Source organism: Micromys minutus (assembly GCF_963924665.1).
Source record: "Micromys minutus genome assembly, chromosome: X".
Classification (NCBI taxonomy): Eukaryota; Metazoa; Chordata; class Mammalia; order Rodentia; family Muridae; genus Micromys; species Micromys minutus.
Genome location: NC_137970.1, coordinates 86,737,910 through 86,749,217, shown reverse-complemented (window position 1 = coordinate 86,749,217; position 11,308 = coordinate 86,737,910). Strand labels below are relative to the sequence as shown.

The 11,308-nt window shown below is 41.6% G+C and overlaps 1 pseudogene across 1 annotated transcript; it reads right to left on the bottom strand.

Annotated features, from left to right (window-relative positions):
* Nucleotides 1–341: 341 nt before the first annotated feature.
* Nucleotides 342–11,103, bottom strand: LOC308415080 (testis-specific Y-encoded-like protein 1; annotated as a pseudogene). Its single transcript has 2 exons — nucleotides 11,082–11,103; nucleotides 342–1,206 (listed from the first exon to the last, which is right to left on the bottom strand). The product of its transcript is annotated as a testis-specific Y-encoded-like protein 1 (transcript).
* Nucleotides 11,104–11,308: the final 205 nt, after the last annotated feature.

Here is an 11,308-nt window from a genome sequence, read left to right as displayed (position 1 = left end):
CCACACTGCCACATGCTGAACAGGTAAACAGATAAAGACATCTAGGTGGCAGTAAGTGGGTAAAACTGAAAACAGGATTCACAGTTTAATGTACAGTTCCATTGTTACTCTTAGAAAAGGTACAAGCCCTGTCCATGAACCAGCAAATACTAACTCAGAACAGCATGGGGGCCATGTGAAAGCAGAAGAAGTTTCACAGTCTTAATGTGGAGGTGGAGAAACTATTCAGAAAGAAGATGCAGAAGAGTCAGGAGCAAAGAAGTCAAAACACTGTGTACCTGTTGCATCTGCTCAAGCACAGGTGAGAAGGGACCTGTTCAGTTGCATATCAAAGGTAAAAGTTAATCTGACTGGAAGCCAAAAGGCCTGAGAATCTCCATAGGATCCCTTAATGGGCTACATCTGGGTCTAAGGATTCCTTCAGGAGACAGGTAGTATTGCAATGGGTTTAGCCACGGGTCCTCTTTGATAATCTCAGGGATTCTATCAGATTCTGGAAGGCTATGGTCTGAGAACTAGGTGAAGAATCTGCAGAGAAAGTCTTGGTTTCTGCGAATAAACGACTGGGGCTCATACCCCTCTGTGATATGATTGGAGTGGAAAGAGACACCACTCGAACAGATGATCTCACTTCATATTCCTTGACAATCAGCTTGTTTCTGAAGTAGGGGTTTCTTTGAAAAAAGAATTTGAATTTGCATTCTGTCTTAGGATGTCTCAGTTCCTTCACCTCCAGATTGGTTATGGACCTTAACATCTCTGCATCCTGACCCCTAATCATGGCAGATAACTGAAGGTGGTTCCTGAAGGCAGTCATCCAGAAGTCTGAGATATTCTGAATGATGTAATTCCTTCATTCCAAAGAGTGTTGCCGCATCTGCCCAAACTTCTGCTCCAGATGTTGGAAGTCCCTGTCTGCCTGAGCATAAACAGTGTACAGTTCTACCTGGATGTCCTCCAGCAGGTTCGTGTGAAGATCTCTGCTTACGTGCCAAGGCCCTTACTTCTCCTGCGACTCCCTCACTCCTCCACTAGCCTCCTACATGTCCAGTTCTTCACCCGCAGGCTTCAGCTCCACATTCATCACATCCTCATTCCACTGCATTGCCACTTCTGACTTCTCTTCTGATGCTACCGTGATGGTGCCCTGTTCAATCCTCATGTCTTGTTCCTGGGATTCTGCTCCCCGAGTTTCTAGGGCCTTCTCTGGAAAACTCAGGCTGGCAAAAGATCAACAACTTCAGTGCTGACCTCAAGGTAACTGCATTCAGAGAGATGGGATGGCTTCAGAGATCTTTATCCCCTTTTAATGGAGACAAAAATTGCAAGATGTTAACAGGTCCTGTTGTCTCTCATGTTGTGAGATAAGGTCTCCTTATGTAGCCCAGGCTTTATTGTACTTCACTGTTGTAGACAAGGCTAGCCTCAACATTATTGTGATTCTTCTTCTGCTTCTTGAATACTGGTGTACAGAGAGATACCACCAGAGCTGGCAGACATCTTAGGTTGGACAGGGTCAACACTGAGATCAACCTACACAGCGATCTGTACCAACGCCTGCCTCTGGGTGCTCTTGGGGAACTTGTTCAGCCTGTACCTGTATACCAGACATTTCTAGGTCCCCTATGTTGTCCTTGAGGCTCCGGAGCATTCACCATTCCAGACAGCCCTCCCAACCCCCACCTCCCAGTGTTAAACACAAAAAGACAGGGTTCGGAACAGGCTACCCAGCTTCTGGGATGTCTAATATCTCAGGGCAAGGCAGCTAGTTCTCCTGGACAGATATGTCCCCTGCCGACCTAAATCCCACCTCAACCCCTTTCTATGTTCAGGGTTATCTCTAGCCGAAGAGTAGGGACCCAGACCTGTGAGGAATACTCCCAAGTCTCCGGAACCCCAAAGTGGTCTGTGGGTGGATGGGAGGTGGTGGTACACCATCATCAGATTCAAGTCACCTCATTGTGTGTACCAAGTGAGCAGGGAGCCTAAGCCGAGATGTGGCTGCTGGAATCTGAGTAGACACAGGCTGAGTCTTCCATAATCCCAAAGGGGTTCAAAACAGGTTGGGCTGCTAGGGTACCACCCAGGACTGTTGCCTTGATGGCCTCCTGGCTGTGATTCCTCACACCCAAGCAGGCAGCATACAACTCCTGGCTTCTCCTGACTAGTACACATTCCCTAACATCCTGGGATATCAGCCAGGGTGAAGGGTAAAATGACACCTGGCCTTCCTGTCTCTGTCCTGTCCAGGGATTTGCTGGAGAAACACAGATGCTTATCGAATTAACAGATCCACAGTCTTGGATCTTAGAGGACCAGAAGTCCATTGTATCTCTCAGTCTTTCCTTTACCTTATCTCTCCTTCCTCCCACTTTGTGTGTCTCTTAGTCTCTTTAATTTTTATCTGTCCTGGGTTTAGGAACTTAGGCCCCGAGGGCCTTGAAGCAGATACAGCAAGGGTTCTGAGTGTAGCAGTTCTTGTTTCCTTAAGGTCAGTGTTGTCTGGGAAGGACAGGTTTGGATATAGTGGCAACCCTTAAGGCTATATCCCCAGGGAGTAGCTAGGCTGAGTAAGTGTGTACAAAGGTCCTAGGTGCCTTGCAGGGGAATAGTTCTCTCTAGGCCTTGTGTTTTGGTGGATGAGACAACAATATGCAGGGTGGCAGTAAAGGTATTGTTTTGGTGTTCCGGGCTTTGCACCTCTGAGACCTCAGAGCAGGCCTGCCTGGATAGAGCTCTCTTGGTTGCATCAGAACAGATGCCTCCAGGCAGCTTGGTCGGGATGGATAATTCGAAAGCACTGGCAGGCTTGTGTCTTGGAGGCTCTTAGAGGACTCTCCCTCCACCAGCTGTGACTTAAGACCTAGGCAGTGCATGGGGTATGGGAGGTGGTGGACCTCTGCAGACTCTCAGTGCCCTTGAATGAAGGATTCCCCAAGATAGTGACAGTCTCCAAAGGAATGTGGTTTACATCATCTTGTAACCAGAGATTGCCATCTGACCAGGAAACGGTGGCTGTTGCTGTATATATTGGTGAGCTAGAGGCAGAAAGCAGAGTAACTTAGGTAGGTAGGTAGGAAGGTAGGTAGATAGGTAGGTAGCTGTGTGTGTGTGTGTGTGTGTGTGTGTGTGTGTGTGTGTGTGTGTGTGTGTGCTCTCATGTAGAGAAAACACAGAATCAAGGGTCCACCTGTGATGGTGACTTGAGGATTTTGGAGAGTGACTGAGCTTTCTGGTGATTGCAGAGGTTGTGAGATAAGGGGGGGGGGGATGGAGGTTGACTGAGAACAGGAGAGAAGTCAGGAGAAATGGATGAAGGCAGTCCAATGGATCAGAGCAGATATTAGCTGTGAGTAAAGCACAGCTTCCAAGTTACTCACTCTTTCCTAAAATGCTCACACAGGGACTTAGTTCAGAGGTACAGTGCTTGCCTAGCAAGCACAAGGTCATGGGTTGGCTCCTCAGCTCTAGAAATGCAAATAAAACAAATAGATGCTCACACAACTCCTTTAGTCAAGGACTCAATAGTAAAGAAAAGTGAGAAGTAGCCATTGTCTTTGATGCTTCCTCTTTCTCAGTTTGTTTTCCCCTAAATTTGTTCCTGTATTTTTTTTAGGGTTGAGCAATATTGAGTTTTAAGAAAGAAAACACCAAACAAGTGATTCTCCCTTCATTGAATGACTTCCTCAATAGTAAAGACAGATCCATATTATCTAATAACTTTCAACAATGACTAAGGCTGCTGATCCTACACTAATCTTTAGAATTTGCTCGGATTCAGAGAATTATAAACCATAAGGTGTAAATTTAGACTCAATCTACTTTGCTTATGAGTTTCTCAATAGCTAAGACAGATCAATGCTATTTAATCACATTAAAAATGACTAAGGCTGCTGAATCTACACTAATCTTTATAATTTGCTAGAATTTAGGGAATTATAAACCATAGAGTGTAAATTTAGACTCAATCTATTCTGCTTATAACAGAAGTACACTTAGTTGCACAGTACATTTTACTAACAGCTCATTGTATTTTAGGCATTCAAGTTAATACACATATCTCACCTCTTTTAATCCACTATTCTTTATTGATCTTGCATTTTAGCTAGATAAACCTTGACTTACACAAAAGCATATGCAGTTCATGGGAAGAAAGTAATACTGTTTAATTTTAAAAATATATTTACTTACAGATTCATTAAATAATGTCCTATATAATTACGACTGGCCACATTATTGGAAAACTGATATATATTTATATGCCATATAAATATAAATTTATATATGAAATATATTTAGCCCAGTTCTGACAGTATTCTCAAAATGTAATGTGAAAGCCTGAAATATCTTGTTTTTCACACTCTGTAAGTTAGTACATGTTACTTATAGCAAGTCTGTGTAGAGCAGATAAATATGCCCAAACAGTAACCCATGATTCAGACTGCCAGTGTATTAGACAACATATTCCTAGAGTAGAATATCTTATTGTCAGTGTAAGATCTACCTTACAATGTTCAAAAGAAAATAAATTTTACAAAGGTATTCAACATGAAGTGTTGTTATTATTGCAGATGAAAAATTTTACCTTAAGCTGGCCCAACTGCCAGCCAGAAAGGCGGCTCGTACAGGCTGAGCAATTGGTGAGTGGGAGACCTAGGCTGCTGGGGAGCAGAGGGATCTCTGCGGAGTGCACACGGAAAGAGCACCCCCTGCCCTGATCTGCCCTGTCCTCCCCGATCCAGTGACCGGGAACAGATCTTAGGAACTTCTGTTCCCACCCGGAGACGACTTCAGGACACAGAGCAGAGCCTGGGCCAACTGCCAGCCGGAAAGGCGGCTTGTACAGGCTAAGCAACTGGTGTGTGGGAGACCTAGGCTTGTGGAAAGCAGAGGGATCTCTGCGGAGTGCACAAGGAAAGGGCACCCCCTGCCCTGACCTGCCCTGTTCTCCCCGATCCAGTGACAGGGAACAGATCTTAGGAATGTCTGTGCCCAACCGGAGGCGACTTCAGTACGCAGAACGGAGCCTGGCCCAGCTGCCACCCAGAACCTGGGCTGCCGGGGAGTAGAGAGATCTCTGCGGAGTACACACGGAAAGTGTACCAGGGACACAGACCAGATACAAGGGAAAGGCAAGAACATATCACTGACAACAAAATGGCAAGAGGAAAGAGAAAGGGTATATCCCAAGGAAACCAAGACAATCTAGCAACACCAGAACCCAGCTCTCCCATAGTAGCAAACATCGGAATTCCAAACACTTCAGAAAAAGAAGACACAGACCTGAAATCATGCCTCAAGACACTGATAGAGTTACTTAAACAAGAAAGGGAGGAAAAGCAAAAAGATTCAGAAGCTTTTAAAGAAGAAACAAGAAAAACACTCAAAGAACTCAAAGAATGAGAGGAAAACAGAACCAAAGAAATATAGGAAGGAAGAGGGAAATTAAAACAGAAATTGACACAATAAAGAAAACGCTAAAAGAGATAACCCTAGAGTCAGAACACCAAAAAAAGAAATCAGGAGTCACAGAAGCAAGCATTTCCAACAGATTACAAGAGATCGAGGAGAGAATCTCGGGGGCAGAAGACAACATTGCAAACATAGACAAAACAGCCAGAGAAGATGCAAAAAACAAAAAGCTCCTAACCCAAAATGTCCAGGAAATACAAGACACAATGAGAAGACCGAACCTAAGGATAATAGGAATAGAAGAGGGAGAAGAGTATCAACTAAGAGGCACAGTAAATATCTTCAACAAAATCATAGAAGAAAACTTCCCTACCCTCAAGAATGAGATGACCACGAGCATAAAAGAAGCCTTCAGAACTCCAAATAGGTTGGACCAGAAAAGAAATACCTCCCAACACATAATAGTAAAAACATCAAGTGCCCAAAGTAAAGAAAGAATACTAAAAGCAGTAAGGGAAAAAGGTCAGGTAACATATAAAGGCAGACCAATCAGACTCACACCCGATTTCTCAACAGAGACTATGAAAGCTAGAAGAGCCTGGACAGACATCATGCACTCCTTAAGAGAGCACAAGTGCCAGCCCAAGCTGCTATACCCAGCAAAACTATCAATCACAATCGATGGAGAGACAAAGATATTTCAAGACAAATCAAAATTCACAAAATATCTGACCACAAACCCAGCACTACAACGAATTATAGGTGGAAAACCCAATACAAGGAGGGAAAATACAGCCTAGTGAGAAGAAGAAAACTCCTAAACAAGAAAACTAAAAGAAGAAAAAAACACAGACACAACTCAACCCAAAAAAGCAAAAATGGCAGGAAACAGAAACAATTATTCCTTGATATCTATTAACATAAATGGTCTCAACTCCCCAATAAAGAGACATAGACTATCAGACTGGATATATAAACAAAATCCAGCCTTTTGCTGCATACAGGAAACTCATCTCAGAGACAGAGACAGAGACAGACACTATCTCAGAGTAAAAGGGTGGGAAAAAACTTCCAAGCACACAGCTCCAAGAAGCAAGCTGGAGTGGCTATTCTAATATAGAATAAAGTAAACTTCCAACCAAAAGCTATCAAAAAAGATAAAGAACGACACTTTTTACTCATTACCGGGGAAATGTGTCAGGAGGAACTCTCAATTCTTAACATACATTCTCCAAATAAAAAATCACCCACATTCATAAAAGAAACTCTACTAAAGCTCAAAAAATACATTTCACCCCACACAATAATAGTGGGAGACTTTAACACCCCACTCTCACCAATGGACAGATCAGGGAAACAGAAACTGAACAAGGACACTGCAAAACTAGCAGAGACTTTGAACCAACTAGAATTAATAGATATATACAGAACATACTATCCTAAAGTAAAAGAATACACCTTCTTCTCACCACCCCATGGCACCTTCTCGAAAATTGAACACATGATTGGACACAGAACGAGCCTTCATCGATATAAGAAGATTGAAATACTCCCATGCATCCTCTAAGATCACCATGGTCTACGGCTGGTCTTTAACAACAACAACGACAACAAAATGCCCACATACACATGGAAACTAAACAACGCTCTGTTAAAGGATAGCAGGGTCAAAGAAGAAATAAAGAAAGAAATTAAGGACTTTCTAGAATTCAACGAAAATGATAACACAACATACCCAAACCTATGGGATGCAATGAAAGCAGTATTGAGAGGAAAACTCATTGCCCTAAGTGCTTCCAAGAAGAAACTGGAGAGAGCTCACATCAGCAACCTGACAGCACAGCTAAAAGCCCTAGAACAAAAGGAAGCAGATATACCCAAAAAGAGTAGACAGCAAGAAATAATCAAAATTAGGGCAGAAATAGACCAAATAGAAACAAAAAAAAAAACCATTGAAAAAATCAACAAAACAAAGACTTGGTTCTTTGAGAAAATCAATAAGATTGATAAACCACTAGCCAGGCTAACTAAAGGGCAAAGAGAGAGTATCCAAATTAACAAAATCAGAAAGGAAAGTGGTGACATAACAACTGAAACTAAGGAAATTCAAGAAATCATCAGATCCTACTACAAAAACTTATACTCCACAAAATTGGAAAATCTGGAGGAAATGGACGAATTCCTAGACAGATACAAGGTCCCAAAGTTTAACCAGGACCAAGTAAGCCATCTAAATAACCCTATAACACCTAAAGAAATAGAAGAAGTCATCAAAAGCCTCCCAACCAAAAAAAGCCCAGGTCCAGATGGGTTCAGTGCAGAATTTTATCAGACATTTATTGGGGATATAACACCAATATTCGCCAAACTATTCCAAAAGATAGAATCAGACGGAATATTACCCAACTCATTTTTTGAGGCTACAATAACCCTCGTACGTAAGCCACACAAAGACCCTACAAGGAAAGAGAACTTCAGACCAATCTCACTTATGAACATTGATGCAAAAATACTCAACAAAATACTTGCAAACCGAATCCAAGAACACATCAAAACCATCATTCATCATGACCAAGTAGGCTTCATCCCTGGGATGCAGGGATGGTTTAACATAAGGAAATCCATCAATGTAATCCACCATATAAACAAACTTAAAGACCAAAATCACATGGTCATCTCACTACACGCTGAGAAAGCATTCGACAAAATCCAACACGCCTTCATGTTAAAAGTCCTGGAAAGAACAGGAATCCAAGGCCCATATTTAAACATAATAAAAGCAATATACAGCAAACCAACAGCCAACATCAAACTTAATGGCAAGAAACTTGAAGCCATCCCACTAAAATCAGGGACTCGACAAGGCTGCCCACTCTCTCCCTACCTATTCAACATAGTACTGGAAGTCCTGGCTGGAACAATTAGACAGCAAAAGGAGATCAAGGGGATACAAATCATAAAGGAAGAGATAAAAACATCACTCTTTGCCGATGACATGATAGTGTACTTGAGTGACCCCAAAAATTCCACCAGAGAACTCCTACAGCTGATAAACAAGTTCAGCAAAGTGGCCGGATACAAAATTAACTCAAACAAATCAGTAGCCTTCCTATACTCAAAGGACAAACATGTGGAGAAAGAAATTAGGGAAAAGGTACCCTTCACAATAGTTACAAAAACTATGAAATACCTTGGTGTGACTCTAACTAAGGAACTGAAGGACCTGTATGACAAGAACTTCAAACCTCTAAAGAAAGAAATTGAGGAGGATCTCAGAAAATGGAAAGATCTCCCATGCTCATGGATTGGAAAGATCAACATCTTAAAAATGGCCATCCAACCAAAAGCAATCTACAGATTCAATGCAATCCCCATCAAAATTCCAACCCAGTTCTTCATGGAATTGGAAATATCAATGTGCAATTTCATATGGAATAACAAAAGACCTAGAATAGCGAAATCCATCCTCAACAACAAAAAAACATCTGCGGGAATCACTATTCCTGACCTCAAGCTATATTACAAGGCAATTGTGCTGAAAACTGCATGGTACTGGTACAGAAATAGGCAAGTGGATCAATGGAATAGAATAGAAGATCCAGAAATGAGCCCTCATGTATATGGTCACCTGATTTTTGACAAAGGAGCAGTAAACATTCAATGGAAAAAGGACAGCCTATTCAACAAATGGTGCTGGTCCAACTGGCACTCAACATGCAAAAGAATGAAAATAGACCCGTTCTTATCTCCTTGTACAAAGCTCAAGTGTAAGTGGATTAAAGATCTCCACATTAAACCAGATACACTGGAACTATTAGATGAGAAAGTAGGGAAAACCTTAGAACACATAGGCACAGGAGAAAATTTCCTGAACAAAACACCAATGGCTCAAGCTCTAAGGTCATAGATTAACAAATGGGACTTAATGAGATTGCAAAGTTTCTGTAAGGCTAAGGACATCGTCAAGAAAACAAAACGGCAACCAACAAAATGGGAAAAGATCTTTACCAACACCACATCAGATAGAGGCCTAATATCCAAGGTGTACAAGGAACTCAAAAAGCTAGACACCAGAGAATCAAATAACCCTATTAAAAAATGGGGTACAGAGCTAAACAAATCATTTTCAGCTGAGGAACACCGAATGGCCGAGAAACATCTGAGGAAGTGCTCGACATCCTTAGCCATCAGGGAAATGCAAATCAAAACAACCCTAAAATTCCACCTCACACCAGTCAGATTGGCCAAGATCCAAAACTCAGATGACAGCAGAATCTGGCGAGGCTGCGGAGAAAGAGGAACACTTCTCCACTGTTGGTGGGGTTGCAAGCCAATACAACCACTCTGGAAATCTGTCTGGCGATACCTCAGAAAATTGGATATAGTACTACCTGAAGACCCAGCTATTCCACTTCTGGGCATATACCCCAGAGACACTTTAATACACAACAAAGATATATGCACCACAATGTTCATAGCGGCTCTATTTATAATAGCCAGAAGCTGGAAGGAACCCAGATGTCCTTCAGAAGACGAATGGATACAAAAATTGTGGTACATATACACAATGGAATACTACTTAGCCACCAGAAACAATGACTTAACCAAATTCTTAAGAAAATGGCTGCATCTAGAGAAGATCATCCTGAGTGAGATAACCCAGTCACAAAAGAACAGACATAATATGCAGTCACTGATAGTGGGATGCTAACCCCAGAGGCTTGCACTCCCCCAGAAACAACTCACAGACTGTATGAAGTCCAAGAAATAAAGAAAGCAAAAAACATACATATATTCACAAAACAAGAAGACTTTGACTATTTCCATGTTGCGTTTTGTTTTGCATGTACTTTACGCTTATTGCAACTAGTAGGTTTTCAATGCATACTGTCAAGCCCTTGAAAAAAATCAAGTACTGACTAAAAAACATATTCACATGGTTTTATGTAAAATTTATTTTAATGTCTGAAAAAACAGTACTGACAAAAATGTATAATTTTAAGCAAAAAATGTTTAAAATCTGTACATTTATCTTTGTTTTGCAAAATAAAGTCGTTTAAAAAAAAAAGAAAAATTATACCTTAAAAATCCATACCTTGTCTAATCATTAAAAGAGCATTTTGGTATTTATCAAACATCTTTGCAAATTCTTCTGACATCAATTTTACAAATGGTTTGAAAACTATCATCATGGTTTTTAAGGCAAGATTGTTGGGATTCGGTAAACCCCACCCCTCAGTTACATGGCAACAGCCAGGTATGCTACACCTCAATGACCTGAACCTCTAAAAGGGGCTGCTTGCCCCCTCCTTCTTCTCTTGCTCTTGTACTCTTACCCTCCCTCCCTCTCCACGTGTTCATGGCAAGACTCGACTCCTCTCTTCTCTCTGCCTCTACTACCCTCTTAACTCCCCCATGACCTGAGTAAACTGTTTTATGTACTATACCCTGGTGTGGCCGGTCATGTATGTGGAAGGGATTCCCAACATGGATCATCCAGAGGCACCCCCCACACCTCCAGGCCTCACTACACCTCCACAGGCCATATCATTCCCCACACACTCTTCATCCTTTTCCTAACACTTATGCCAAAACCCAGGGTGTGGTCTTTTACAACAAAGAAAGCAAGAAAATTCTTCCCCTTATATTAAGTCTTTCTGGGAACTTACCTCTGCCATCTGTGTGGTTCATTTTGTCAATCTGTAAATTGCTGGCAACTATGTGCAATGCACTGTAGATGCAAGAATAACTAAATACACTTAGCTCTATTTCGTAAGGGTTCTAAATTCTGAGGAAAATAAAAGTAAAAATGTGAAATAGTATCATTCTTTACCTACTGTATCATGAAATTATTTGCATATCAGGTATGAAAAAGAATGGAATTTATCCATTTTCC